Raw genomic sequence first — 7,565 nt, 5'->3', positions numbered from 1 at the left:
GAAACTTAAGTTTCTACTAGATATTGGACAGATGTGGTGTAATAGAAGGAAGCCAAATAAAGTCCTCCTTCTACTCCTGTGAGAAAACTACCTTCCCTCATGCAGACTTCTTCTAACAACACAGAACTCAAAGGGGTGAATGCCACCAGCAAGGGCAGATGGTGAACCCACAGGACACATGATGTTTGCACTCCGCAGTCTATCAATTAGTAACATTTAGACCCTATCAGCGTCATTATACAACTCCTGGATACTTCTTTGAGGGAGGGCAATAGGCTAAGTCCTAGACACCATTAAGGAAAGCCAGGCCTATTAAGACCCTAAGGCAGGTTAAGTAAATCCAGACCTTTTCCCTGGTATGGCTGACCACAAAAAGTGTGGAAGGAAAAGAAATCTTTAGCCCAGAGGTAAAGCTGTAACTATGCCTCCAGCTAATCTTCTCTAGATTGTTACAATTCTAAAAATAGTAAAACAAATATTCAAGGATAAAATATTCCCCAAATTCAGGCAAGAACCAACACTTATTGTGATAGGTCACAGCTCAGTTCAACTTCTACTTGACTTGGAGTTAACACTTCACAACTATCAATTTCTTTCCATGATGAGAAAAACACTGGACCTAACAAAAAAGAGAGCGAGAAAACCACTTAAAAGAAACCAAGGAAATGCTCCCCTAAGGAATAAATATGCTGAAGGAAACAGAAAAAAAATTGCTTTTCAAAAGTCTGATTTGTTTTCAAAAGGCCAAAAGAGAGCACTACACTTATAGGACTAAGTAATCATTAAGATGCAACAACTGAGATTACAAAGAAATACATGTAAGAAATTTAAGACTGCAATGGGGAAAGTGAACACACAATAAAGATAAATGGACTAGAATTTTGAGAGAAAGCCCAAAACTCAGAGGAAAAAGGTAAAAACATGAAAGAGAAACATATAGGACAAAAAAATAAAAATCTTATCAAAGTATAAATACGATCTCAAAGATAAACAGAAGCCCTTTCTAACCTTTAAAACCCAAGTCCAAAAATTGAAACAGGCCACTGCAAGGCTAGAGAAAGAGTTAAGATTTAGGAACATCTGGGTACAACTATGGTTTTTATTTCCTCCTAGATGATTAATTTGGAGGTAATCATCACGGTCTGATCTATAAATTATAGCCTATGCTTATTTGATCCTGGAGTGTCTAGGAATAAAAGAATCAATGGGCAATACACTAAAGACTTTCATTAGAATAAACCAATAACAAGAATAAACTTTGTCTTCGGGACAAGAAAGGCCTTAAACCACCTTAAACCTTTAAAGTCACAGGCCTTTACCCAATTCCCAGACTTAAGTCAATTTATAGGCTTATTATTCCTTACATAAAGGGAAGACCAAGTACTCAAGAAAGGATCCTGTGCTAGAACACAAGAACATTCTTCCTGGCATGCACCCAAAGGGTGATGTGACCACTCACCTGAGAACATAGGAAAAGGAAAAAAATACTTGTCTTTCAGGAAACATACCACTCTTCAGGTATAAGAAGCAGATTTGCCAGGATGCCTTCATTAAATGAAGGCGTATATACAGTATAAGCCAAAGAAAGCCCAAACACACAAAGAAGTTGAATAGAATAAACTACCAGAAGCCTAACCCTCCCTCAAACAATACAAATGGCCTCATGTGGAGTTTCACAGCAGAAGGGAGGAGATAAAAAAAAAAAATCTGAGCCTGGTTTGCATATGCTCTCACCCAATGCCAGGAACATCTAGAAACAGATTGCTGAAGCACTTGGGGAGGCCTTGTCTGAGAAACAAATAGTCACAGTTGACAGAACTAACAGTACATCTACTTTGCCTGAAGAAATTGCTGGCCATAAGAATCTATGCTAATTCTGCAGGAAAAGACAGGATTTATTACAAAGAAATCTCAAGAGGAGAAAGGTGTTTGGGCCCCAAAGAACTGACACGTAAATTCATAGGTCCTGTGTGATGATTACCAAAGTGCACTACTTTGGGAAAGATTCTTGATCACATAGACAGAATAACCTGTTCTGGGGGTGTCAGTCTCTTTCACCTGCCTCTTCAATACTTGCTCAACAGGATCATGAAGAAAGTTTCCAATGTCACAGATAAAGCTCCTACCCTTGTGTTTCTGAAGGTCAAACTGTAACAATTCAGAGAAAATTACATGATTGGTTTTAAACAATGGTTCTATACAATGGACCTTTAAAGACCTAATTTAAATTAAGTTCTACATCCAACAATCTTTACTCAATATTCTATTCTTTAGACTATTACCATATTCATGGAAAGTACTTTTGCGTATTCAAGATTAAGACATCAGGAAAGGAGTTTTATGAGATTCAATTATGTGAAATTTGGGGAACTGTTTCTTAGAATCATACCAAATCTTTAAAGTGAGAGGGTTGAATTAGGACTTTCAAACTTTTTTTTTTTTGGCAGCAACAGCAGCAAAAATCCTTCTTAACCTAATATAAGATGCAGAAATAGAAAACATAAAACTTCTATAAACTGGATTCATAAGTGGTTTTCTAATAATTTCATAAATTGATACAATTATAAAACAAATGATAACATTATCACTTGCCTTATAAGGCTATACATACATATAAAATAATTTGCCTTATTATCGTGTTTGATAGCACTGTATTGAGAAAATCAAGCTCAGACATATGTAATAGTTCCACAACATATGACCAGATACAGACAGGCTCAGATAAAGAAATCTACACCTTAAATAATCAAATTTATCTGATGATGCTAATTAGTGCTTGTATCTGCTTTTAAATTTATCGTATTTTAATGTTTTCTTTTTTAAAAAGGCTATTTTTAAAAACTAAATTCAAAAGTTCAAACTTCTGAATTAAATTTAAAAATTCACAGCATCACAATTCCCGTAGGGTTTGTGGAAAATACTATCTATAAACACTAAGAAAATAGATATGGAAAGCACTTTCCACACTAGAATTCCCCAATTCTATAGAATAGATCTTACAGATGTCATTCTGACCATTTTGGCAACTGTCTTCTAGGAGTTCACATCCAGAAAGTCTAGACCAGTGGAACCTGATAGAAATATAGTTGATCCATATATGTAACTTTAAATTTTTAAGCTTTAAATCTTCTAAAAGAAATGTAAATGTCTTTCTTTGTATTAATAGCTCCTTATTATAACACTTTAATATTTTTAGAGGTTTTCAGTACATTAGTTTAACCGAGATTGCCACTTTTCATTTCAAAACAGTGAAGACAACCTGGGTGCCTAGGTGGCTCAATCAGTTGAGCATCGGACTTCAGCTCAGGCCATGATCTCACAGTCTGGGTTCGAGCGCCATGTTGGGCTCTGTGCTCACAACTTAGAGCCTGGACCCTGTTTTGGATTCTGTCTTCCTCTCTCTCTGCCCCTCTTCAGCGTGCACGCGTGCTCTCTAAGTAAGTAAACTTAAAAAAAAAAAAAAAAAAAAAACAACAGTGAAGATAAAAGGGATTCAGGAGCTTGAATTTAGGTTTTGATTCAGTCCAGTTCTCTACATACACAACTCCCACTGTTTCACACTGCTCTTTCAACTAAATCACATAATTATGTATAAGAACTAAAAGTGAAAGACACAAATCCAAAACATACAAATAAAAATAGGTAAAGCACCCTTGTGATAGAATCAGCTTACTAATTGTCCCTTTTTCAAAATTTAAGATCATTCTGATAAAACTCTGACTAGTACCCTGGCAAAGTTACCGTGTTGCAAAAGACTGGTTCAGATTAAGCATCTGTGCCCTGGTTCTCCTCCTCTCTTTTCAGATTGATTTCTAGATTCAGGTCTTTTAGGACACAGATGCAGTGGAAATAAAACAGTATTTTTTTAATCTGCATATTTCAAACTCAGAGTTTCCATTTAACATTCTTTATTGAATTAGTCCTCAACCATGGCCCTTTTTTGTCCTACAGTAAATAAACATTTGGCAACGTCTAGAGATAGATTTGCTTGTCATAACTGGGCAGGGATGAGGGCAGGGGTAGCTACTGGCATGCAGCACATGTAAACCAGGTGCTAGGCATTATCACAGAATGCACAGAAGAGCCCCCCACAAAAAAGAACTCAGTTCCAGCCCAAAATGTCAATAGTGGGAAGGCTATGAAACATGGCTTTACTAAAAGCAAAACTACCAGACAGATAAAAGAATTTTTTAAAACTACCTAAAAGTGGGGCGCCTGGGTGGCGCAGTCGGTTAAGCGTCCGACTTCAGCCAGGTCACGATCTCGCGGTCCGTGAGTTCGAGCCCCGCGTCAGGCTCTGGGCTGATGGCTCGGAGCCTGGAGCCTGTTTCCGATTCTGTGTCTCCCTCTCTCTCTGCCCCTCCCCCGTTCATGCTCTGTCTCTCTCTGTCCCAAAAATAAATTAAAAAATGTTGAAAAAAAAAAAATTTAAAACTACCTAAAAGAATTAAGAGGAAATAGAAATTTTGTTTTGCTAAAGAAGGCTTTCAAGAGACAAAACCTAGTTAAACATGTATAAAATCACTGGCAAAAAAAATGAAGCTTGAACAAAAGTAAAATCAATATAATCTACCACATGTAAGATTTGCTCAGGACAACTATCTTCAATCATCCTAGATACCACTTTTTTGCATCCTACACACAACCCACCAGGAAATCCTACTGGGTTTATGCCCAAAGCACATTTAAAATATTATACACACACACACACACTTTCTTCCATCTCTGCAGATACAGCCTAGGTTCCTAACTTGTCTTCCTGCTTCTATCCTTAACCCTACCCCTCCATGATGATTCTCAGTATTGTAACCAGAATGACCTTCTTAAATCACTTAATCCTCACATCAACCTTGTGAGGTAAAGTGACATTTTTTTCTCTTTATTTTTGTTTTGAGAGAAAGGAACACACGAGAGAGCAGGGAAGAGGGGCAGAGGGAAAGAGAGACAGACAATCTTAACCAGGCTACACGCTCAGCTCAGAGCCTGGATGAAGACCTGAGCCGAAATCAAGAGTCAGACATTCAGCTGACTGAGCCACCCAGGTGCCCCTTCCTTTTTAATTTAAATTCTGGTTAGTTAATATACACTGCAATATTGGTTTCAGGAGAATTTAGTGATTCATCACGTACATACAATACCCAGTGCTCATCACAAGTGCGCTCCTTAGTACCTGTTACCCATCTAGCCCATTTCGCACCCCACTCCCTCCATCAACTCATAGTTTGTTCTCTATCGTTAAAAGTCTCTTGTGGTTTGCTTCCATCTCTTCTCTCCCCCCCATATGTTCATCTGTTTTGTTTCTTAAATTCTACATGAGTGGGATCATAGGACCTGTTTAAAATATAGGATGCCGCATGCACTACTATGTTCAAAAACTTCAGTAGCTATTTTCAAAGTGAAAACTAAAGCCATCAGAATGGCTTAGAAGTCCTACAACATGTAACCACTACCACCAGGACTCCCCTTCTCCCTCCACACACGTTCTTCTGTTACCTTATTCCTACTACACTCATTACACCTGTTACAGTGCCTTTCCATTTCTTGAACTTCCCAAGTCTGGGTTTTGGGTTTATTGCTCAGAGATCAGCGTGCTTCCTAACGGCCTTCAAGTTTTTGTCAGAGGTTTCCTTTTAGGTGAAGCATTCCCTGGCCACTCCATTTAAACTATAGCTTTCCCCTAATTTAGAAGTTTCTAGACTCCTCCCTAACCTCTCTTTCTCAAACACCAAAAACAGTTCTATTAAACCAATGGTTTTCAAATATTTGGTCTCAGAACGCTTATATTCCTAAAAATGAGGACCTTCTTACGGACTGAGTTTTTGTGCTCCCCCCCCCCCCAGTTATATTGAAACTCTATCTCCCAATGTGATGGTATCAGAACATGGGGCCTTTGGGAAATAATCAGGATTAGAGGGCATGAGTATGGAGCCTTTGGGAATGTGATTAATGCCTCTATAGGAGTCCTAAGAGAACTTCTCTCTGCCATATGAGGAGATCACAAGAACACGGGCATCTGAGATCTGCTAACACCTTGATCTTGGACTTCCCAGCATGCAGGACCGTGAGAAAGAAGTTTCTGGTGTTTACTAGGTCATCCAGCATAAGGTGTTTTGTTAGAGCTGCCCAAGACAAGACAGACCCCAAAGAGTGTTTATGTAGCTTCTGACAATGTTTACCATATTAAGAAAACATTTTTAACAGGAACCCATGGGGGAGGGGAAGGAAAAAAAAAAAAGAGGTTAGAGTGGAAGAAAGCCAAAGCAGAAGAGTCTCTTAAAAACTGAGAACTGAGGGCTGATGGGGGGTGGGAGGGAGGGGAGAGTGGGTGATGGGCATTGAGGAGGGCACCTTTTGGGATGAGCACTGGGTGTCGTATAGAAACCAATTTGACAATAAATTTCATATATTTTTTAAAAAAGAAAACATTTTGAATTTATTCATTTCAAAGCATAATAAATCCATTAAATATTAATGTTTTCATGAAGGATATTTTTCAAAACCAAAAAATATAGTGAGAAGAGGGTCATGCCTTTACAGTTTTTGCAAGTCCTGATGTTGGTATAACAGAAAAATAGCTGGATTCTCACAGCTGTTTCTATAATGTGTGTAGCAATAGGCTGCTTTGGGTAAAGTATGTGAATAAAATCTGGCCACACACAGATGCCTAATTAGAGAAGCGAGTAGTATTTTAATAGCTTTTTCACATAGCCGAAGAGACTCTTCTTTGATAGTCACAAAAACTCAATGAGGGGTGACTTCTTAGACATTACTTACAGTATGGAAATACAATACAGAAAACCATGTAAGTGAGCTTTTTGTAATTTTACTTTAAAATCCTTTAATCTCAGGGGCGCCTGGGTGGCTCAGTCGGTTAAGCGTCTGACTTCAGCTCAGGTCACGATCTCACGGTCCGTGAGTTCGAGCCCCGCGTCGGGCTCTGGGCTGATGGCTCAGAGCCTGGAGCCTGCTTCCGATTCTGTGTCTCCCTCTCTCTCTGCCCCTCCCCCATTCATGCTCTGTCTCTGTCTCAAAAATAAACGTTAAAAAATTTTTTTTTAAATCCTTTAATCTCGAACTTTGAATGGAACTTTAAAACACGAATGATTTTAAAGGTACTACATTGATTTGTTTGAAAATACTGGTTCAGAATTATGCAGAACTTCTGCATACTGACATACCGCAATTACCCAACATTTCAAAAATCAAATATCACAACCAACCTCATCAGAAAACAGATATTGGGAAGCTCTAAAGGTTGCAGTGACAGGCACAAGTTTTCCAAGTTTATAATTTTGGCTTTAAAGCATGAATTTTATCATCAATAAATATTGTCCATTTTCCTTAACATATCAAGCTTGTTTCACTCACTTTTGCAGAAATGTCTATAAAATACTCAAATCTGAATAACCACAGTTTGTCTCTTATCAAAGTGGAACCATACAATGGTTGTAGGACACACAATGGAAAACGATCACCAATGAAAGGGGACAAAGTATTGATACATACCACATAGACGAATCTCAAAATAATTATTCTGAGTGAAAGAAATCGGAGAAAGAGAATGT

Source organism: Neofelis nebulosa, chromosome 9, assembly GCF_028018385.1.
Source record: "Neofelis nebulosa isolate mNeoNeb1 chromosome 9, mNeoNeb1.pri, whole genome shotgun sequence".
NCBI classification, from domain to species: domain Eukaryota; kingdom Metazoa; phylum Chordata; class Mammalia; order Carnivora; family Felidae; genus Neofelis; species Neofelis nebulosa.
This window is presented reverse-complemented; position numbering follows the sequence as displayed.